This window comes from Lycorma delicatula, chromosome 10 (assembly GCF_047948215.1).
Source record: "Lycorma delicatula isolate Av1 chromosome 10, ASM4794821v1, whole genome shotgun sequence".
Classification (NCBI taxonomy): domain Eukaryota; kingdom Metazoa; phylum Arthropoda; class Insecta; order Hemiptera; family Fulgoridae; genus Lycorma; species Lycorma delicatula.
The window spans coordinates 7,444,088-7,468,107 of NC_134464.1; the positions used below are offsets into that span (position 1 = coordinate 7,444,088).

The 24,020-nt window shown below is 37.3% G+C and overlaps 1 pseudogene; it reads left to right on the forward strand.

Moving 5' to 3' along the window:
- LOC142331289 (scoloptoxin SSD14-like) overlaps window positions 1–24,020 on the forward strand; it is a 152,041-nt pseudogene that overhangs the window by 112,531 nt on the left and 15,490 nt on the right.

Sequence of the window (24,020 nt, forward strand, 5' to 3'; positions counted from 1 at the left end):
CGGTGAAATCTGAAAACCGAAATTTTTCGCGATCACAATTCTTCCTTATTTCGTAGAAGAATGTAGAAATCAGTGTAACTGTCAGAATGATTGCATTTGAATGGTACCACAGTCCATCAAATTTTGACTAATGAATCGGACATGAAGAATGTTTTTGCCTAAAACACGTCACTGTTGAATAAAAGGACAACAGGGTGGAAGTGTGCTGCGATCTTTTAAGGTGAATTGAAACTGGTTTTCTAAAAAAATGTCTACTGGTGATGAATCTTGGATATTTATGTACGATCCAGAAACAAAATGCCAGAGCAAGGAGCGGCACACTTCAAATTCACTACGTCCCGTAAAAGCAAAAATGAGGAAATCATAAATCAAATCCATGTTAATTTGTTTTTTCGATTGTAATAGCGTTGTCCATAAGGAATTTTTGCCTATAGGAAAAACTTTAAATCAATATGTTTATCGAGAAATTCTTGAACGACTGCAGGAGAAAGTTGATCGCGTAAGAACAGCCATCAAAGACAACTGGATGCTGCACCTTGTCACACTGCATTCTTCAATTAATGAGTTTTTGGTTAAAGAAAAAAAAAACATTCCTGTAGTTCCTCTACTACCTTATTCACTTAATTTGAATTCCTGATGTTTTTCTGTTAATGAATGTAAAAAAACATCTCAAAGGATACGATTTTGGAACAGAAGAAAATATTTTTAAAAAATGTAAAGGATAATTCGGTTTCTGAGTTCCAACATTGCTATGATGAATTGGAAATCCATTTGAAGTGTTACATGACTTCCCAAGGGAATTGTTTCGAAGGTATAATCCAGAAGGAATCCAGGTATAATCCGATCGTAAATAAAAAGTTTTTCTGAACCGGTCTGATTACTTTATTTACAGATGTCGTATTATTTGTGATTCATGTTTGCGGAAAAAATGAAACATTAATTAATTAATTTAGTTCACACATTTTGTACAAGGTTTATGTTTTTTTTTTCAAGGTCCGATCGGTCACAAAATTAAAACCACAGCGAATATAAAAATTTTTTGTTTGTAACAAGTACTTAACATAGTTATGCTATTTCTCTACATAGTCACCACTCCGATTTAGACATTTGTCGTAGCGTGGTACCAAATTTCCAATACCCTCGTCATAGAACAGAGCCGCCTGTGTTTTCAGCCATTTTCTACGTTGGTCTGCAACACGATTTCTACGCCAAAATGTTGTCCTCCTAGCCAGCGTTTCATGCGAGCAAGGAGGTTGGAGCTAAGTCCGGGCTGTATAAAAGTGTTGATCAAACACTTCCCGATGAAAATTGTGCCGGAGCTTCTTTGTTACAGCTGCAGTGTGCGGCCGAGCATTGTCATGGAGAAAGACAATTCCTGATGACAACATTCCTTTCTGCTTATTCTGAATTGCCCTTCGTAGATGTTGAAGAGTCACGCAGTATGAGGTCGTGGCCATGTTCCATGAATTCCACCAAGAGAACGCCATTCCGGTCCCAGAACACAGTTGCCATACGCTTTCTGTTGGAGAAGGTTAGCTTGAACTTCTTCGGTTCAATGGGAGAATGCATCTGCTGTTTGGATTGTTCTTTTGTTTCTTCAGTTTCGAAATGGACCCGTGTCTCGTCCCCTGTCACAATTTTGTTCAAAAAATCTTCTCCTTCATTGCGGTAGTGCTCGGGAAACGTAAGGGAGGCGTCCATTCTATTGTTTTTTGATGGTCAGACAGCATCTTGGGAATCCATCTCGTACACAGTTTGCGGTACTGAAGTCTCTCGCTCACAACGGTGTAGAGAGCTGACCTTGAAATTTTAGGAAACGAATCGCTCAATACAGAAATTGTGAACCGACGATTTTCTTGAACTGCCTCATCTGCTCGCATCCTTCCCTGACCGCCTGCATCATGAACATCTGCACGTCCTGCTTTAAAGTTCCTGCAACGCATATGTGCAAAGGTTCATCCGATTTTTGCATGGGTTTTTAGTTCGTGACCGATCGGACCTTGGAAAAAAAATAATTCTCATAATATCGATAATTTTATATTTTTCTTTTTTGAAATGTGAAATTTTTTTTGTTATATAGAGAATGGTTTATTCAGCCAGGTACAGATGAAATAAAACCGGCTGCCACATTAATTAGGCCAGAAAGATTATGTGATACTTTGCAGATTATTGCTGAAAAAGGCGGTGATGAACTTTATAACGGAACATTAGCTAAAACTTTTATTGAAGATATTCAAGATATGGGTGGTATTATTACACTTGAAGATTTGCAGAGATACAAGTAAGTTTCATCAATTAATAGAATATATACTATGTTCTTTACTGTCATCTATTTTTTTATTTGTGGTGTAAAATTAAAAGTTAATACCTCTCCGCACTGTCCAAATATGTATTCTGGGCATCTTGTTTTGTTACTGAATGTCATAAAAATGTGAAAAAAATTCAAATATATTTTTTTTGTCTTCAGTCATTTGACTGGTTTGATGCAGCTCTACAAGATTCCCTATCTAGTGTTAGTCGTTTCATTTCAGTATACCCTCTACGTCCTACATCCCTAACAATTTGTTTTACATATTCCAAACGTGGCCTGCCTACACAATTTTTTCCTTCTACCTGTCCTTCCAATATTAAAGCGACTATTCCAGGATGTGGCCTATAAGTCCGTCTCTTCTTTTAACTATATTTTTCCAAAGGCTTCTTTCTTCATCTATTTGCCGCAATACCTCTTCATTTGTCACTTTATCCACCCATCTGATTTTTAACATTCTCCTATAGCACCGCATTTCAAAAGCTTCTAATCTTTTCTTCTCAGATACTCCGATCGTCCAAGTTTTACTTCCATATAAAGCGACGTTCCAAACATATAACTTCAAAAATCTTTACCTGACATTTAAATTAATTTTTGATGTAAAAAAATTCTTACTGAAGGCTCTTTTAGCTTGTGGTATTCGGCATTTTATATCGCTCCTACTTCGTCCATCTTTAGTAATTCTACTTCCCAAATAACAAAATTCTTCTACCTCCATAATCTTTTCTCCTCCTATTTTCACATTCAACGGTCCATCTTTGTTATTTCTACTACATTTCATTACTTTTGTTTAGTTCTTGTTTATTTTCATGCGATAGTTCTTGAGTAGGACTTCATCTATATGCCGTTCATTGTTTATTCTAAATTCTTTTTACTCTCGGCTAGAATTACTATATCATCAGCAAATCGTAGCATCTTTATCTTTTCACCTTGTACTGTTACTCTGAATCTAAATTGTTCTTTAACATCATTAACTGCTAGTTCCATGTAAAGATTAAAAAGTAACAGAGATAGGGAACATCCTTGTCAGACTCCCTTTCTTATGTTCTTCAATTGTTACTGTTGCTGTTTGGTTCCTGTACATGTTAGCAATTGTTCTTCTATCTCTGTATTTGAACCCTAATGTTTTTAAAATGCTGAACATTTTACTCCAGTCTACGTTATCGAACGCCTTTTCTAGGTCTATAAACGCCAAGTATGTTGGAGAAGTTGTCCGGAGCAAATAATATCCCTAAAATTTATGATAGACTTAAACAAAAGACGAAAAAAACAACTAATTACCTTCATCGACTTAAAACGTGATAAAATTAATTTTAACCGATACCAAGTCCAGAGTGAAATTCAGAGGTGAACTCTCTTGACCCTTCTCCATAAAAACTGTTTTGAGGCAAAGAGACGGCCTCTCACCACTCCTTTTTTAACTGCGCCCTCGAATTTGTCATGAGAAAATGGTATGAAATAAATCCCAAAAATATAAAAATGGGTACTAAGAAAAACTCCATCGCACTAAATCGCCTGTGTGCAGATGACCTTCCTGTTTTAGCAGATAATATTCAAGAAGCCAAAACACAAATCATGAGCTTCAAATCCAAGCACAAAAGGTTAGGGCTTCATATCTCTTTGGAAAAAACTGAACTAATGGCCATAGATCCTCTGGTAATAGAGCACATTACGGTAAAACAATCAGAAAATTAAAATAGTAAAACAATTTAACCTTTTCAGATCATGTAGCCATTGAACTGGCTACATGATCTGTAGCCAGTTTCTAGGTCTATAAACCCCAAGTATGTCTGTTTTTTTCTTTAATCTTCCTTCTACTATTAATCTGAGGTCTGAAATATCTTCCTTTGTCCCTATACTTTTCCTGAAACCAAATCGGTCTTATGCTAACACTTCTTCCACTCTCCTCTCAATTCTTCTGTGCAGAATTATAGTTAAGAATTTTGATGCACGACTAGTTAAACTAATTGTTCGGTATTCTTCACATTTATCTGCCCCTGCTTTCTTTGGTATCATTACTATAGATGGTTATATATTTCAGTACAATTATATATGACTTGTTTTGTTTTTTTTTTTATTTTCAGGCCGAAATGGAGAGAACCGACCCGAACAACTTTACATGGAGAACAGACCGTGTACGCATCTCCACCTCCTGGCAGCGGAGTTTTATTAGCATTTTTTAAAAATATAATTGACGGATATAAAATGGATGCTTCCAGCGTTTCTAACATTAATTCTACGATATTAACTACACATAGGATGGTTGAAGCCTTTAAATATACTTTCGCTCGTAGAACAGAACTCGGCGATCCGGATTTTGTCAATATTACATCGGTAAGATTTTAAAATTGCTTGTAACCGATTCAAATCCAGTTATTTTGTTGTATAGTAATTTTTTTATTACGGATTGAACGCTTAACTATCCTTACAGTTTTCTTTCAGTTGCTGTGAACGATTTGATAGATAATATTGAAACTGTATTTTGTTCATTAAAATTGAATAATTTTAGAGTTCTAATCATAAGAAAAACCCTAAAATAAAAGTGGTTTTACCGGTGTGTGTGTGTGTGTGTGTGTGTGTGTGTGTGTGTGTGTGTGTGTGTGTGTGTGTGTGACATTTATTATGTATGTTAATAATCATTGATCAAATGTAAAGAGAACTTAACGATTTGAAAGTTTTATCATCGTAACGAATGTTGATCTTACCTTACCAGAGATTCATTTCTCTCTCTTTCTCTTTTACCTCCTTTCCTTCTAATGTGAAAAATCTTTTTAGGTAGATTTCATAAGAAAACTACCTATTGTAATGGGTACCATGAACGTTTCATATCCCTCAGACCCCAAAACCTTCAAAGGCGTATATATATATATATATATATATATATAAAATTACAAAATAAATTAAATAACACCTTATTTTTTTTATTCCAAAAGCACTTTCGTCGGAATCCACATCATCGGTTATATATAAGATATATTTATATATATATATATATATATATACTTCATTCATTTGAATGCAGCTCTCCAAGATTCCATATCTAGTACTAGTCGTTTCATTGCGGTATAACCCCCCTAACAATTTGTTTTACATATTCCAATTTTTGCCGGCATGCACAATTTTTTCCTTTTACTTGACCGTCTAATATTAAAGCGACTATTCCAGGATGGCTTAATATATGGCCTCTTGTTTTAATTATATTTTTCCAAATGCTTCTTTCTTCATCGATTTACTGCAACACCTTTTAATTTGTCACTTTATCCACCCGTCATATTTTTAACATTTTCCTATAGCACCACATTTCAAAAGCTTCTAATATTTTCTTCTCAGATACTTCAATCGCCAAGTTTCACTTTCATATAAAGGTTCGCTTCTAACGTATACTTTCAAAAATGTTTTCCTGACATTTAAATTAATTTTTGATGTAAAGAAATTATACTTCTGATTCGCTTGTGCTATTCGTCATTTTATATCGCTCCTGTTTCGTCCATTTTTATTAATTCTACTTCTCAAATAACAAAATTCTTCTACCTCTGTAATCTTTTCTCTTCCTGTTTTTACTTTCAGTGGTCCATTTTTTGTTATTTCTACTACATTTCATTACTTTCGTCTTATTCTTATTTTATTTTCTTGCGTAGGACTTCATTGTTCCTTCTAAATCCTTTTTATTCTCAGCTAGAATTACGATGTCATCAGCAAATCGTAGCATCTTTATCTTTTCACCTTGTATTGTTACTCCGAATCTAAATTGTTCTTTAACATCATTAACCGCTAGTTCCATGTAAAAATTAAAAAGTAACGGAGATAGGGAACATCCTTGTCGGACTCCCTTTCTTATTACGGCTTCTTTCTTATGTTCTTCAATTGCTACTGTTGCTGTTTGGTTCCTGTACATGTTAGCAATTGTTCTTCTATCTCTGTATTTGAACCCTAATTTTTTTAAAATGCTGAACATTTTATTCAAGTCTACGTTATCGAATGCCTTTTCTAGGTCTATAAACGCCAAGTATGTCGGTTTGTTTTTCTTTATTCTTCCTTCTACTATTAATCTGAGTGCTAAAGAAAATTGCTTCCTTTGTCCCTATACTTTTCTTGAAACAAAATCTGTCTTCTCGTAACACTTCTTCCACTTTCCTCTCGATTCTTCCGTACAGAATTCTAGTTAAGATTTTTGATGCGTGACTAGTTAAACTAATTGTTCTGTTTAATCTTCTGATTTATCTGCTCCTGCCTTCTTTGGTATCAGGAATTTGTCACTGTAGATTTAATTGGAACTGAACCTGTGTTTAAAGCGACTGTCAAAAGTATTAGATCAATGGGAATTATTCATGTTAACAATAAATTGTTGCCTAGTGTATTGCAAATTAATTATTATTTATTTTTTATTTTGTTTGTTTTAAAATAGAATTTAAATATTTCAGTTCGTAAATGAGTTAACGTCGAAAGAGTATGCCGATTATATACGTAAACAAATAAGAGATGATCGTACGTTTAACGAAGCAAGTCATTATGGAACTGCTCATATCTCAGTTGTATCACCAGATGGAGATGCAGTTTCTGTTACTAGCACCATTAATCTTTAGTAAGTTTCATTTTGTAATCGGTTATTTGACGCCTTGCTAAAGGCATCATTTTCATAAGATTATGTAATTAATATCTTCTAATAAAGCTACAACATGTTAAAGAAGCGTATATCTAAATTATGTTAAATTGAGATTTTACTCCAAAATTTGTGATTTTCTAAGCAATGGAGGGGGGTGTGGCTAAAACACAAGATTCCAAAAATTTCACCTTACGGGCAATAAAAATATTGTCATTTATCAGTTTAGTATTGAAGTTATAACTACTATTATACTATACTGTATACTATCGGCACTGATGTCAGTATATACGACGTTTAGAAATAAAGTAATGAGACCGGTTCAGAAAACGTTTTTATTTACAATCCGATTTGAAATAGTTCCTTCAGAAGCCACGGCAACGCTTCAAACGGTTTTCCCAACCTTCATAACGGTGTTCGAATTCAGAAATGGAAATATCCTTCAACCGGTCGGTTACATTTTTAAAAATATATATTCTACTTTTTCGAAACGGTGTCCTTTGAGGTGTTTTTTTTTAAAGTCGGAAACAGGGGAAATGTCGCAAGGACTCGAGTTAGGCGAATAAGGTGGTTGAGGAACTATAGGGATGGTTTTTTCTTTGCCAAAAACTCATTAATTGATTGATAATGCAGTGCAATAAGGCGCATTGTCATGATGCAGCACCCAGATATCTTTGATGGCAGTCTCAGGCGGGCAACTCTTTTAAAGAATTTCTCAGAAAAACATATTCATTTACAGTCTGTTCTGTAGGTAACCCATCAGGTTAGTCTATACGTCTTCCCAAATCAGCCAATTTGGAAGACGACAGTTCCAGCTTTCAAGTCCTAGTAAAGTCGGTAGTTTTTTTTCACACGTATCGTTGATACCGGTGTTCTTTCACGGTTGTGTTTCAATTAACCGCACATCTCAGGAACAGTCGAACTGAGAATATACAAGACTACACTTCATTTACACTCATACATATCATCCTCTGAAGTATTATCTGAATGGTAATTACTGGAGGCTAAACAGGAAAAAGAAAGCCTATCCTGTAGGCAAATACTCCTTATGGACAGTGCTGTTACTATCAAAGAAACAAATTAGGATGGTTTTGATTTGGTCATCCAGAGTGTGGGTTGTTCGCTACTGATTCCCGGTCGTCTGTAATTCCTGGCGGCTAAACAGGATAAAGAAAAAGAAAGTCTAACCTGTAGGCAAATACTCCTTATGGACAGTGCCGTTACTATCAAAGAAACAAATTAGGTTGGTTTTGATTTGGTCATCCAGAGCGTGGATTGTTCGCAACTGATTCCTGATCGTTTGAAAATGCTTTAAACCACCTAAAAACTTTGACTTGTGACAGAGCGTCGTCATTTTCAATTATGAAAACGTTTTGGTCATATTCTTACCGAGTTTAACACACAAAACTTGATTGTGCAATGTTGCTCGTAATTAGTATCGCTCATTTTTGTAAAAAATGTATACAAAAAGTTTACGTCTCATGTGGCGACTAAAAATATTAATAACTAATATAAATCCGCTGTTCATATAACCATATGTTTACTAGTAATTTTACAGTGTTGCCAATTTGGCTGCCCAAAAAAAAAAAATAGTCTCATTACTTTATTTACAGACCTCATACTTCAGAAGAAAATTGCAGAAATTGTTAACTATTTAAATTCTGCATAAGAATCCATTCTTGGTGAAATTTTTTCATTTGATCTTCAGCCAATTTTTAAAAACTTTGTTTTGCCTTATAAGAAGCTGACAGTTGTTACTGCAATAATATTTACTTTAAAAAAATTTGTTAAACATTTCTCATCTCTCATTTAGCAAAAGATTTTTTTCATACTTTGATCGTCCTTTAGTTTTTATAGGAATAACATGTACATTGGGCTGAACAAAAGATGCTAAGCCGTCAAAACCTATCTGGTATGAAAATACTGCGTTAAGATTTGTAATGTTACAACATTTTACGGTAACTATATAATTATCAAACAAGTACTCCGGTTAAGTATTTGACAAATTACTGCCGATAAATCAGACAGAAAAATTAATAAATGACAAATTACTTCAGAGAGTAGAAGAACGCAGATTGTTCTTAAAAAGTAGAAGGCAAACTCTCACTTAAGGGATTAGTTTGAGTCAAATGATTTTACGGTTAATATTCTAGTTGAATAATACTAGATGATTAACTGGAGAAAGCCCTTGACTACAATTTTTAAACTAAGTCGCCAAAGCTGCTGGAACTAGCAGTGAACAGATGGCTTGTGATAGATTAACATGGTTACCTGCTAGCCGATGATTTAGATTGAATCGAAAGAAGATTAGTAGAGATGTACGGTATTTATAACAATTTTTTTTTTGTCTTCAGTCATTTGACTGGTTTGATGCGGCTCTCAAAGATTCCCTATCTAGTGTTAGTCGTTTCATTTCGGTATACCCCCCTAACAATTTGTTTTACATATTCAAATGTTGCCGGCATGCACAATTTTCCCTTTTTACCTGTCCGTCCAATATTAAAGCGACAATTCCAGGATGCCTTAATATGTGGCCTATAAGTCTGTCTCTTCTTTTAACTATATTTTTCCAAATGCTTCTTTCTTCATCGATTTGCCGCAACACTTCTTCATTTGTCACTTTATCCGCACATCTGATTTTTAACATTCTCCTATAGTACCACATTTCAAATGCTTCTAATCTTTTCTTTTCCGGTTTCTTTTCCGATTGTCCAAGTTTCACTTTCATATAAAGGTTCGCTTCTAACGTATACTTTCAAAAATGTTTTCCTGACATTTAAATTAATTTTTGATGTAAAAAAATTATATTTATGATTCGTCTGTGCTTTTCAGCATTTTATATCGCTCCTGCTTCGTCCATCTTTAGTAATTCTACTTCCCAAATAACAAAATTCTTCTACCACCATTATATTTTCTTTAACTAATTTTACATTCAGTGATCCATCTTCGTTATTTCTACTACATATTATTATTTTCGTTTTGTTCTTGTTAATTTTCTTGCGTAGGACTTCATCAATGCCGTTCATTTTTTCTTCTAAATCCTTTTTACTCTCGGCTAGAATTACTATATCATCGGCAAATCGTAGCATCTTTACCTTTTCACCTTGTATTGTTACTCCTGATCTAAATTGTTCTTTAATATCATTAACTGCTATTTCCATGTAAAGATTAAAAAGTAACGGGGATAGGGAACATCCTTATCGGACTCCCTTTCTTTTACGGCTTCTTTCTTAATGTTCTTCAATTATTACTGTTCCTGTAAGTATTTGTATCTCTGTATTTGAACCCTAATTTTTTTTAAAATGCTGAACATTTTATTCCAGTCTACGTTATCGAACACCTTTTCTAGGTCTATAAACGCCAAGTATGTTGGTTTGTTTTTCTTTAATCTTTCTTCTACTACTAATCTGAGCGATAAAAATTGTTTCCCATGTCCCTATACTTTTCCTGAAATCAAATCTGTCTTCTCCTAACATTTCTTCCACTCTCCTCTCAATTTTTCTGTACAAAATTCTAGTTAAGATTTTTTATGCATGACTAATTAAGCTAATTGTTCTGTAATTCTTCACATTTATGTTACTTTTAATGCTCTCTTAAATTCAGATCTCAGTGTTGTTTCTCCCCTTTCATCCTCTTCTTCCTCTTCTTCCTCTATAACACCATTTTCTAATTCATTTCCTCCGTATAACTCTTCAATATATTCCACCCACCTATCGTATTATAAATCGGTGTACCATTTTTGTTTAACACATTATTAGATTCTAATTTATTTACCCTAAAATTTTCTCTCGCTCTCTCAGACTGTCATCCGTCTCTTTCTCTCTTCCTCTGTCTCTCTTGTCTTTCTCACTCTCTCATTCTGTCAGTCTTTCTCTTTCTCTCTCTCTCTCTCTCTCTCTCTGTGACTCACATTCACCTCTCAGTGTATCTATCTGTATGTCTGTCCATCTCTCTCTGCTCTCTCACACTGTCTATCTCTCTCCCCTCTGTCTTAATTTTTGTCTCTCTCTCTCCAAGCTCTCCAACCTTTCTGTCTCTCACACCCTCTCTCTCTCTCACTCTTTCTCCCCTTCCTCTGTCCTTCCTCTTGTCTTTCTCGCTCTCTCATTCTGTCAGTCTTTTTCTCTCTCTCTCCCTCTGTCTCACACTGTATGTATGTCTGTCTCTATCTTTCTGTCACTCTCTCTCTATCTCTCTCTCTCTCTGTGACTCTGTCTGTCTCTCTCTCTCTCTCTCTCTCTCTTCAACCTTTCTGTCTCTCACACACTCTCTCTGTCTCTCTTGTCTTTCTCCCTCTCATTCTGTCTGTCTGAGTGTCAGTCTTTTTCTCTCTCTCCCTCTGTCTGTCAGTCTCTCTCTCTTCAACCTTTCTGTCTCACACCCTCTCTCTCTCACTCTTTTTCCCCTTCCTCTGTCTCTCTTGTCTGTCTCACTCTCTCATTCTGTCTGTCAGTCTTTTTCTCTCTCTTCCTCTGTTTCACACTGTATGTCTGTCTCTATCATTTTCAGAAAATTTTCCTTAACTTTCCTGTATGCTCCGTCTATTTTTCCAATGTTCATTTCTCTTTCCACTTCTGAACACTTTTCTTTAATCCACTCTTCTTTCGCTAATTTGCACTTCCCGTTTATAATATTTCTTAATTCTCCATAGTTCCTTTTATTTTCTCCATCACTAGCACTCTTATATATTCTATGTCCATCCATCAGCTGCAATATATCCTCCGTGTTATAACAAATAGTTGTCGATTTCTACAAAAAAATAATTTGGTACGAATTATACGATTATTTTTTATAATCGCAGATTTTTAACCGGTGTAATGAGTAATAATTAATATTCGCTTTTCTTAATACTTGTTTCAGTTTTGGAGCCGGCATTACATCATAACGCACCGGTATAATACTTAACAGCGGTATGGATGATTTCTCAGTTCCCGGTAATGTAAACTATTTCGGCTTACAACCGTCACCGAATAATTTTATCGAGCCTGGAAAAATGTCATTGTCATCGGTCAGCCCTACAATAATTGTTGATAAAGATGGTAATGTAACAATGGTTATTGGAGCTTCTGGCGGCACTAAAATTACTACAGCTGCGGCCAGTGTAAGTTTATTAAACTAAAAAAAAAAAAATATTTATTTCTGTATGAATGCTTGAATTCTTGTACATGCGTGTTTTTTTTTTGTTATAGAAAATTAAAAAAAATGAATTTATTAAAGAAGTTATATTTATGCAAGTCTTTAAAAGGAATGCAAAACTGGCGGGAATATTACAAATCTTTCCTTCGAATCGCAGTGCCTGGACAGTGTCCCTTGCTGCGTATGATTCTGTAATCGGACGTATTTCAAAGGTTTATTTTAATGACGGGTCTAAGTATCAAATTTTGTTATTTTTTATGGACGGATTTGTGTACGGCATTCCTGCCGTACATGCCGAAATGGGTTTGAGCATTCTCAAACCCATTTCTGGGTCCGACCGCGGGAGACTGGGCTTTTAAAACCTCTGCCCCCGATGAAATTGCCCTTCAGACCGTCCATTGAAGTCCTTTCGGTGCTAGCAGGAATACGCCACAACCCTTTAAAAGTGCGTAATGGAAACCGTTCTCCACACATCTTCATTAATTTAGTTTTCCTGTTTAAACCGCATAAAAGACAAATTTTATTAAAAATGCATCCGAATTCAATAATTTTACTTACCTGATCTATAAAAGATGTGTATCCAATAAGTCATGGTAGGTATCTGGATTAACCCACCGGGTTGGTCTAGTGGTGAACGCGTCTTCCCAAATTAGCTGATTTGGAAGCCGAGAGTTCCAGCGTTCAAGTCCTAGTAAAGCCAGTTATTTTTACACGGATTTGAATACTAGATCGTGGATACCGGTGTTCTTTGGTGGGGTTGGGTTTCAATTAACCACACATCTCAGAAACGGTCGAACTGAGAATGTACAAGATTACACTTCATTTACACCCATACATTTCATCCTCATTCATCCTTTTTTTTTTTTTTTTTTTTCTCTCAGCTCCCCTGGGCCGGACCGACTTGTTGGTATTACGCCGCCCAGGGGAGTGTCTTTAAACTCAAATAGGCCTCCCCACCTACCGGCTATATACCGGCAAGGCAGGTCGGCCTACCGGTTAGCTCTTTTTGAGAGTTCTTTATCAATATTGGCCCCTTGGGGACCCAAAAGGGCAATACTAATACACCACGCCAGACCCAGTTCGCCGCGACGCGGTACCGGGTCCCTTCAGTATTCAGTGTGCTCTTGCCTGACTGTTACCCGTGGAGTCCTTGGTGGCTCATCAGTGCCAACACACCGCAGCATGCTGGACCTCACCAGCAAGGCTGTCCACCCGGTCCTATTCTAGCCAACACCTTGTCTTCTCTCATCGGAGTATTTCTGTAGAACAACTTGTCTAACAAAACTAGCAAAATTATTCCGGTTTGACTCGCTTCTTAGCATGTAGTCTATTGTTGTCTCTGGAGTTATACCTGTGAGTGACTTACTATCTCTAAGTGTGGGACACACTAATTTTTTAATCTAATAGGTGGGACACCTATTGCACTCAAAAAAGGTGTGCTCAGCATCATCTATCTCGTTGCAGTAGTTGCAAATTGGCTCTTCTCTCTTGCCTATTTTGTGCAGGTAGTTATTGAAGGAACCATGTCCTGTAAAAAACTGCGATAGGTGATGATCAACCTCACCAAATCTTCTCGACAACCACGGCTTGATGTCGGGGATGAGGGTTCTCGTCCATCGACCCACAGCTTCCTGCGACCATCTTTCCTGCCAGATATTATAAACGGCATCCCTGACCTCTTGTTCTGGCTTGCCTTGTGCCCTCTCCACCCTCTTTTTTGCGATTAGGTCAATAGGAGGCGTGCCCGATAACACGCACAGGGCGGCATAGGACACTGTCCTGTATGCGGACACAACACCTAGGAGCACACACCTGTGCGTCCTCGCCAGTCTCTCTTTGTTGCGCCTGATGGCGATAGAGCGCCACCAGGCCGGAACGGCATACATAAGCGAAGACACGACGGTGGTCGCCAGTAAACGGCGCTTTGAGGTCCGAGGGGCATTCTGCGATGACATAATGATGTTTAGACTTTTTATCATCCTTTCTGCCTTGTTGCATACATTGACTATGTGCTCGGTGAATCTACCGTTTTTCTGGAGGATAACTCCTAAGTACTTGATGTTATTCGCTTCTTCTATAGCATGACCGTTGATGGAAATATTGAACGGTTCTACCACTCTTCTACCCGTAAAGGCAATACACCGGCATTTTTCCGTAGACAGTTGCAGACCCCTGGACCTCAACCACTCCTGTATAGTGTCGATGGCCGCATACACCCTCTCCCGCACCTCCAAGACCGTCCTTCCCTCTACGAGGACTGCAAGGTCATCTGCATAAGCCAGCACCTGAACGCCGACAGGAAACTCCTTCTGAAGGAGTTCATCTATAATCACCAGCCACAACAACGGCCCCAAAACAGAGCCCTGCGGAACTCCACCGTGCATTTGAAAATGTACTGTTTCTTCCTGTGCTTCCACCAGACATCCTCTGTTGGACAAGTAACATTCAATTTGCCTACGCAGGTACGGGCTGAGGCCCCTAGCCGCAACTGCGTAATTAATATGACCCCAACCGATAGCCCCGAACGCGTTTTTTATGTCTAGTGATAGCATCAGTGGAATTCTCCTGGTTCGCCAAGTTCCTCTCTTCACCTCGTCGGCCCATCCCGAAATTCGGTAGATAGCCTGCACGGTGGATCGCCCCCGCATAAACCCGTACTGGTTAGGACTGATTCCGGCTCCTTCTTCTAGTTCTTTGATGATGCGGCGAGCCAGCATCTTTTCTACTAGCTTCCCCATCATGTTAAGGAGGCTCAGGGGTCTATAGGTTATATCTTCCTCCGAAGAGGTGCCTTTAGGTAGGAATACCACTCTGGCCTCCTTCCAGCAGTCGGGGAAGTCTCCGTTCTCCATGCCATGGCTGGCAATCTCGAGCATCTCCCAGGGAGCCTTCTGAACCAGCCCCTTGATCACTGCCGCGGGAATCTTGTCCGGGCCAGGGCTCTTTTTGGTTGCCAAACTCCTCGCCGCAAGTTGCAGCTCTTCCATGGTGAATCTTCTATTGTCGCAAGGTGTGGATCTCACGATATCAGGCACTGTATGCGGGAACAACCTGGCTATCTCCCTTGCAACACTGGTCTTATTGAGGATAGGCATACGTCTCCCGAACTTTTTGGTCACAATACGATATGCCTGGCTCCAGGGATTGCTGTCAAGCTCTTCGCAGAGCCTGATCCAGCAATCCTTTTTACGTCTCTTAATAGCCTTATTGAGCGTTCTTCTTGCCTCGAGGTATCTATTGGCTATTTCCTGGTACCCTTCTCTGTTATTTCTAAGAATACGTTGTTTCCTTCTCCTAAGGGACTGGAGCTCTTGTCTCATTGCTTCAATTTCAGCAGTCCACCAATATACGGAGCGCCTCCTTGTATTGTTAGCTGCCATTCTGTCCATTTCCTGCTTTATTATATTAGATAAAGCCTCAGGTGATTGTTGATGGCTATCAGACAGTCTACTTGCAGTCCTGTTGACGATTTGCTCTATTTGTACTGATGAGAATCTCGGTGGGGGGGAGTGCACTTCACGCCTGAAATCTACGTCTTTCAGATCCAAGATAGTGGCGCGGTGATCGCACGCTATATCTTCTGAGAGAACCATCCACTGGTACTGATTCCTCCTCCACCTACAGTCCAGGATGGTGAGGTCAAGCACCGACCGATGACCTCTCGCTACGTGGGCGTATCGTCATTAATGCAGATGCAGCCGGCAGTTTCCAGGAGATCGGCAAGGATCTGTCCCCTCCTGTTTGGTGTTTCGACTGCCAGCCGCCACCATTTTGCTGTTAAAATCACCCAACATTACGATCCTCTTGGTTGAATTGGTAATCACACCTTGTAAAGTGTCGATGAAGTTAGTAAAGTCCGCGATCGCAATGTTGGACGAAATGTACACACCCACGAATAGAGTTGTTTCGGTTTCAACAGACACCACGCCACTACCTCTAAACTTGAAATTCCATTGTATACTATGACTTACATCCATAATCGCAACATCTCCCGACATATCAACAGTCCATCCAAGTTTGGCAGCTTCATATTTATTGGGTTCGGTGACCACAAGGAGGTCTACGTTCTTGTCTGCAACAGCACGACTAATTAAGTCGTGAGCGAGAATACTCCTATTGGCATTCGCTAACATAGTCCTAATCATGCAATTTTTTCTTACATTGCCATGCTCCAGTCCTATGTTCACCGCTCTTACAATCGAGGCATTGCTTAGGTTCAAGACAATCCGCTATCTTGTGACCTCTGCTACCGCAGTTGAAGCACAAATCGAGCCTATCTGGGCCCTTACATTCGTGCCTTCTATGGCCCGTGCCCCAACAACGGTAGCACCTGTCTTCATCTTCCCGGATGTACACCCGGCAACTAATCCATCCGATTCTTATTCTTTCCTCGACCAGTTTGCATGCCGCTCTATAAGAGGTCATGACCGTAATATTTTGTGTCTCGCCAAAACCTTTCCTCATGGATGTTATCTTGACTTCCTCGCTAGAACCCACGCGTTTTATAATGGCAGCCATAACCTCTTGCTCTGTTGTGTCATGCTCGACATCTCGGATGTGCACAACAGTTCTCCTTCCAGCTCTGCTTTTTATATCAACGTGAAGGTCGGCAGCCTTGTCCCTCAGGATAGATGTAAATTGTTCCGCTTTCTCTGCACCCTGTATCCTATCGTGAAGCTCCTCGTTACGGCCCTTTCGCAATGAGATGACGTTATTTGCCTCCTCGCTGGTGACAGCATCCTTCATGGACCGGAGGAGCTCCGCGTACGTTTTTCCTTCCGCCTTAACAATCACTGTTCGGCTTTGCTCCGCCGGTGGAGTAGCCTTCTTTATCGGGATTTGATTATTACCGATGTGCCTGGTCCCACCATCCCCTTGGAGAGTTAACACATATACAGGTGTTTCCCTTGCTCTGAAGATATAGGATATGATCTTCTTGGCAAAATTTCCCATACTGCCCGAAGGCAGTATGTACGCTGAATTTGGTGACTGTATAGCTATCTTTTTGAACGCCTTCAATAAACAAGAAAGGGTTTCCTTTTCCGGGGCTCCCGAGTCATAATGTATCTTAAATTTCTTCTTCTTTTCTTCAACGGTTTGGTCTCCTATTAGAGTTATTTCGTCTTTTATGATGTCACCAGCTGCGAGCTTGTTACCTATATCCTGCTCACCTACTCTCCTTAAATCTCTAAGAGTACAAGTGTCTTTGACTTCAGGTGGAAGGTCAGTAACCAACTTTAGCTTGCCCCTAAGTGAGTTAGGCCACCTTTTAGGGAGGAGCTCAATGAGTTCTTCATCACTCAAATCGCTGGTCAAAATATACTCCATGTAATCGTCACCCGCAATAGGGTCCGTTTGGGTAGCTTGGGAAGTCTTTGTGTCTGGAGAGGACAGCTCGGAAAGCGCATTCAGTCCCTCGTATACTCGCCTTAGATCCTGTTCACGGGTCGCAATGTACTTATTCAAACCTGGGCCTAAATGCTGTTTCAACGATATCAGTATCAGACCCAATCGGTATGCTAGACTGCTCACTGTATCGGGTGCCTCTTCTTCCTCCTCGGAAGATCCTTGACGGAGCCTCTTCTTCCCTTTTAGATCGGTTTTCTTGACCGTCGCCGATTTTGTCATGCTGCTGCTACTTTGGGCGGATGTCCCATCCATAGGGAGTGAACCGCGTCTTCGCATGATATAGTACTGTACTCAGGCGGCCGTCCCAAGTTCTACGAGTACCCACTCGGGGAAGGGGCCCCCCAAAAAATATTTGGGGGGGGGGGGGTCGTGGTGGTAGGGGGTTAGAGAAGGTTTTGGGACGAATTTATGTCCAGATAGGAAGGAAATCGAGTGGGTAGTTCTCGAGATATTAGTAGAAATGTAATTCCCTATTAAAACAGCTCTGAGGACTTAGAAAAAATCTCTACTAGTACGACGGTAATACGAGAGAATAATTACAAGTCCTTGTTTACTACAATAAACACGCCTGTATGAGCCTGTATATTAACTTAGAAAAATTTCGCTAAGAAATATTATAATATTATACTATTATAACCTCAATAGTATATAATGAAACACAAAAAAGTATCTTCTACTCACTCTTCTGAATTGTATGTAAACAATTCCTCATTCATCCTCTGAAGTATTATCTAAACGGTAGTTACCGGAGGCTAAACAGGAAAAAGAAGAAGGGTATCTGGATTAGTGGTTTAAATTGTTTAGATATTTTTTTAACTATATTCACATTTTTTGTATCGGGTTTGTCTAGAACAAGAGCAATTATTTGTTTTTCAATTTTTATAGGTTTTTTATAGCGTCCGGCATATAAATCTGACGATTTTGTAGTAATTGTTATGTTGGCACCACTGTCAATGAGAAGACGGAAATGTTGTACATCGACAGGTCTATTCATGCTGTTTCAGTAGCCGGTATGTCATGGTCGGGTAAACAACAAGCGTTTGTGATTGAAGTCTATTTTAAATATAATGACTCAGTTATTGTAACACAGCGTTTATTTCGCACGCTCAATCATCGCGATGATTGAGCGTGCAATGTCAAATTTTAGTACAAGGTTAAGTGTGTGTGAGGAGTGATGGAAAATATTTGGATGACATAATATTCAAATAAAAAAAATCTAAGTCTCTCTCTCTCTCTCACTGTCTCCCTTTCTCTCTCTCTCTCTCTCTCTCTCTCTGTCACCCTTTCTCTTTTTATTTTTCTCTCTCTCTTTCTTTCTCTCTCTCTCTCTCTCTCTCTTTCTCTCTCTATATATATATATATAAATTCTCTATAAATTGAAAAATTGATCTTTAATTAGATGTATTAAATAGTACGAAACACAGTTTATTATTATCCCTGAAAAATCGTCAGGTTTATATGCCGAACCCTGTAAATGTGATGCAGTCTATGAAACCACGCCGTAAGTAGGAAAACTCACATTTCTAGTTTTCACAGTTTCTAATAAAACACAAAATTGTAAAAATTTTGAAGAAATGAAGACATCTGGCTATCATTACCAACTTTATAAAAATAGTACTAAAATTTGTGTAAAATAATTCGACTGAAACTTGTAATTAATATTTTTTATTTAAAAAATAAGTCTCGTATAAATGGATAACATAATAAAAATATTACGGTACTTTCATCGCAACAAGCTTTGAAGAAACAAAATTCAGTAAGTCACATTACTGACTTGTGACGTGGTTTCAAAAATGCACCGTGTGTACTTCAAGATCCGCTTTTGGTATTTTAAAAACGGAAATATTTGAATTTAGTTATTGAATTCGTTTGACAGATGTTAAAACCTAAAAATCAATTTTTTTTTTTGTTAATTTTTGCTGTTCTGGAAAATAACGCGTGCCGACTTACAGAATTCAGGTTTCATAGACCGTATCACATGTACTTTTCCATCAGTCTACTGATGATGATTGCGTAACAATTTCTGTCGACTAGGCTTAGCTTTAACGTATATTTTATAAAATATTAAATAAATTTTATTTGGTTATTAATTGTATTTTATTGAATAGGTGATTACTAGTTACACGTGGTTTAACAGAACGTTAAAAGAAGCTGTTGATGAGAGTAGAATTCATCACCGACTCTATCCTATGGAAATCAGTTACGAATATGGAGTTATCGAGGTAAATATTTTTATATTTTCTTTAACTATTTGGCTTATTGTATAGCCATCAAAAAGGAACCTTGCAGAAAGATCTTTTACTATTTTCTAGTTTTTCATTTGACACCGGGTCAACAAGCTTCTTATTCTGACCCTAAAAAAAAAGTTAAGCGATATAAAACATCTGTAATAATGAGACTAGTTTTTTTGGCAGCCAAATTGGCAACGCTGTAAAGTTATAAGCAACGTTGTGCGATCAGGTTATGCGTTAAACTGTATAAGAATGTTACTGAAACTTTAACAAAATTAAAAATTGAAATGAAGAGATGATGCTCTGTGACTACCCCAAGTTTTTAGGCGGTTTAAAGCATGGCCGGAAATCATTTACAGACAATCCACGCACTGTAAGACCCGTTAACGACAAAAAGTGACGACAATGTCGAGTGAATTGAAGACTTGACACGGTACGACCGGGCGAATGATTGCTGAACAATTGAATTTCAACCTTACAACACAGTCCATCAAATTTTGACAAACAAATCGGACGTGAAAGATGTTTCTGCAAAAAAGGTCCCAAAAAAATCTCACTGTTGAACAGAAAAACAATTGGGTGGAAATGTGTCACGCGATCTTCTAGGGCGAATTGAAACCGTTGCTGTTTTTCTAAAATATGTTATTACTGGTGATGAATCTTGGATATGGGCAAGGAGTTGCACACTTCAAACTTACTGTGTGGTAATTTGTTTCGTAGATAAGAAATACAGTCATCTACCTACGCGTCTACTGATAAGTAATGCGTTCTTCGATAGCACTATCCGTAAGTGTTTTCCTTCACTGTGTTTTAATAGTTTGTCAATTGATATCTATAACAATTTAGAAGAAATAACAATTGAGAAACTATTACAAAACAGACGTAGTCACTTAGACTTCAAACTTTACCTTCTGACGAATTTTAACAAAATGACAATCAATTTTAATATATATATATATATATATATATATATATATATATATATATATAATTTAATTATGTAGGTTTATAATTTATATATATATATATATTAATCATAATTATACTTCTCTTTAAGATGACAGAATAGTCAAAGGTACTCTTTTTTTTTTGTCTTCAGTCATTTGACTGGTTTGATGCAGCTCTCCAAGATTTCCTATCTAGTGCTAGTCGTTTCATTTCGGTATACCCCCTCATCCTACATTACTAACAATTTGTTTTACATATTCCAAATGTGGCCTGCCTACACAATTTTTCCCTTTACCTGTCCTTCCAATATTAAAGCGACTATTCCAGGATGCCTTAGTATGTCGCCTATAAGTCTGTCTCTTCTTTTAACTATATTTTTCCAAATGCTTCTTTCTTCATCAATTTGCCGCAACACCTTTTCATTTGTCATTTTATCCCACAATCTGATTTTTATCATTCTCCTATAACACCACATTTCAAAAAGCTTCTTCTCAGATACTCCGATCGTCCAAGTTTCACTTCCATATAAAGTGACACTACAAACATATACTTTAACGTCAGGAAAAATCTTTTTCTGACGTTTAAATTAATTTTTGATGTAAAGGAATTATACTTCTAATACGCCTGTGCTATTCGGCATTTTATATCATTCCTGTTTCGTCCATCTTTAGTAATTCTACTTCCCAAATAACAAAATTCTTCTACCTCCATAATCTTTTCTCCTCCTATTTTCACATTCAGTGGTCCATCTTTGTTATTTCTAATACCTTTATTTTGTTCTTGTTTATATTCTTTTGTAGGACTTCATCCATGCGATTCATTGTTTCTTCTAAATCCTTTTTACTATCGGCTAGAATTACTATATCATCAGCAAATCGTAGCATCTTTATCTTTTCACCTTGTACTGTTACTTCGAATCTAAATTGTTCTTTAACATCATTAACTGCTAGTTCCATGTAAAGATTAAAAAGTAACGGAGATAGGGAACATCCTTGTCGGACTCCCTTTCTTATTAGGGCTTCTTTCTTATGTTCTTCAATTGTTATTGTTGCTGTTTGGTTCCTGTACATGTTAGCAATTGTTCTTCTATCTCTGTATTTGAACCTTAATTTGTTTTAAATGCTGAACATTTTATTCCAGTCTACGTTATCGAATGCCTTTGCTAGGTCTATAAACGCCAAGTATGTTGGTTTGTTTTTCTTAAAACTTCCTTCTACTATTAATCTGAGGCCTAAAATTGCTTCCTTTGTCCCTATACTATTCCTGAAACTAAATCGGTCTTCTCCTAATACTTCTGCCACTCTTCTCTAAATTCTTCTGTATAGAATTCTAGTTAAGATTTTTGACGCAAAAGTACTCAAGGAAAACTAATTGGAATTTGGTAAGCTGTTTTTAAAAAAATATATATATATAGTTATTATACCAAGCAGTGCCATGTTTGGATCTCTTTGAGAAATCATTTTTATCTTCTGGGATATATTCTGCCAACTGAAGTTTTAGCTCACACAAATGCATCTTCATCCAAATTTTTCTCAGTATTATAAGAAGTGAGTATAAACATATGAAAATGTTGGCTTTGAATACAAATAATGCAGATATCAAGCGTCTTAATAAAAGTGTGAACTTGGTTAATAGAATTTTTTAATTACGTCCTTGTAAATTCTTATTCAAGTGGTTTAAATGCGAAAATACATCAGGTAAGTAAGCCAGCCATTCTGGAAAAATACTATTAATTCATCTTCCAATTTCAATAACCGGGTTTATTTATATTTTCCCCTGATATAACCATGTGATTTCTCTATGGAAAAGAAGATATTTTTTCTTTTCGCACTTTTCATCGTATAGTTTACCAAATAGCCTGTTCTGTAATGGTTTGATCATAATAAAATTAACCACTTTTACAGTTTTACAAAGAATTTTTTTGAGATTTTCCAGTATATTTTTTGTTGCAAGAGCATGTCTATGAAGGAAGCAATGAGTCCATTCCGACTTTCTGTAATTCCCATTATGACTATTGCTGAGAGGACGTGTTCAAACATATCATAGTTTGAACATGAAGCTCTCACACTGAATATTATGCAAGCAGACCAAATTACAAAAAGCATGTACACATCAAGTTGGAACCTCTAAGGTAAAACCACCAGTAGTTGACACCTACAACGAAAAAATACAATAACAAGAGAAACAAAGGTGTTAGATGATTAATGTTTGTCTGTCTGTGTAGTGTAGCTCTCTAATGGTGTGTATGTGAACTACTGTACCCACCATCTTTAGCAGCAGTCTCACCACAATCATCCGATGATAACAGTGCATGTGTTTTAATTGATTGTTGCGATTTTGTTGTAGAGTTTGCTAAGAACAGGCTGAAAGGTAAGCGTTGTAAATTTAAACACCAATTGTAATTTTGATTAAGAAGGTATTTAGTACTTTGTTTTAGACTCAAAAATGTACATACAGTTATTTAAAATAACCAAAAAATTTTTAAAAAATGGCTGTTGGGCTTCGTGTCAACTACTGAAACTTTACATGACATAATATTGAGTAGTTGACACTTGGTGTCAACTTGTGGGTAATAATATAATTTGATAGTTCTGCTTTATTTGAGTGTTATTTAACTTCTTTCAAAGCAAAATCGTGTATTATAACCTCCAAAAAATGTTCAAACCAAATAGTTGACACCGCCTGTCAACTATTGGAGTCACAATGTGTCAACTTCTGAATTACTCCCTCTTTCTTTTTCAAATGCCTCCAACTATTACTTGAAAATACTTAAAGAAGAATTACTTGAAATACTGTGGAAACCAAGCCTTTTATATTACAAAGTCAAGAAATTATGGAAGACTAGCTGGTCAGAGGTAGCTTCATTCAATGTTCCTGTCTAGCCGGAATTCAGCTCCCTACATCCTTGTACTTCATAGTTATGAGAATAATAATAATAATTTTTTTTTTGTCTTCAGTCATTTGACTGGTTTGATGCAGCTCTCCAAGATTCCCTATCTAGTGCTAGTCGTTTCATTTCAGTATACCCTCTACATCCTACACCCCTTACAATTTGTTTTACATATTCCAAACGTGGCCTGCCTACACAATTTTTCCCTTCTACCTGTCCTTCCAAAATTAAAGCGACTATTCCAGGATGCCTTAGTATGTGGCCTATAAGTCTGTCTCTTCTTTTAACTATATTTTTCCAAACGCTTCTTTCTTCATCTATTTGCCGCAATACCTCTTCATTTGTCACTTTATCCACCCATCTGATTTTTAACATTCTCCTATAGCACCGCATTTCAAAAGCTTCTAATCTTTTCTTCTCAGATACTCCGATCGTTCAAGTTTCACTTCCATATAAAGCTACGCTCCAAACATACACCTTCAAAAATCTTTTCCTGAC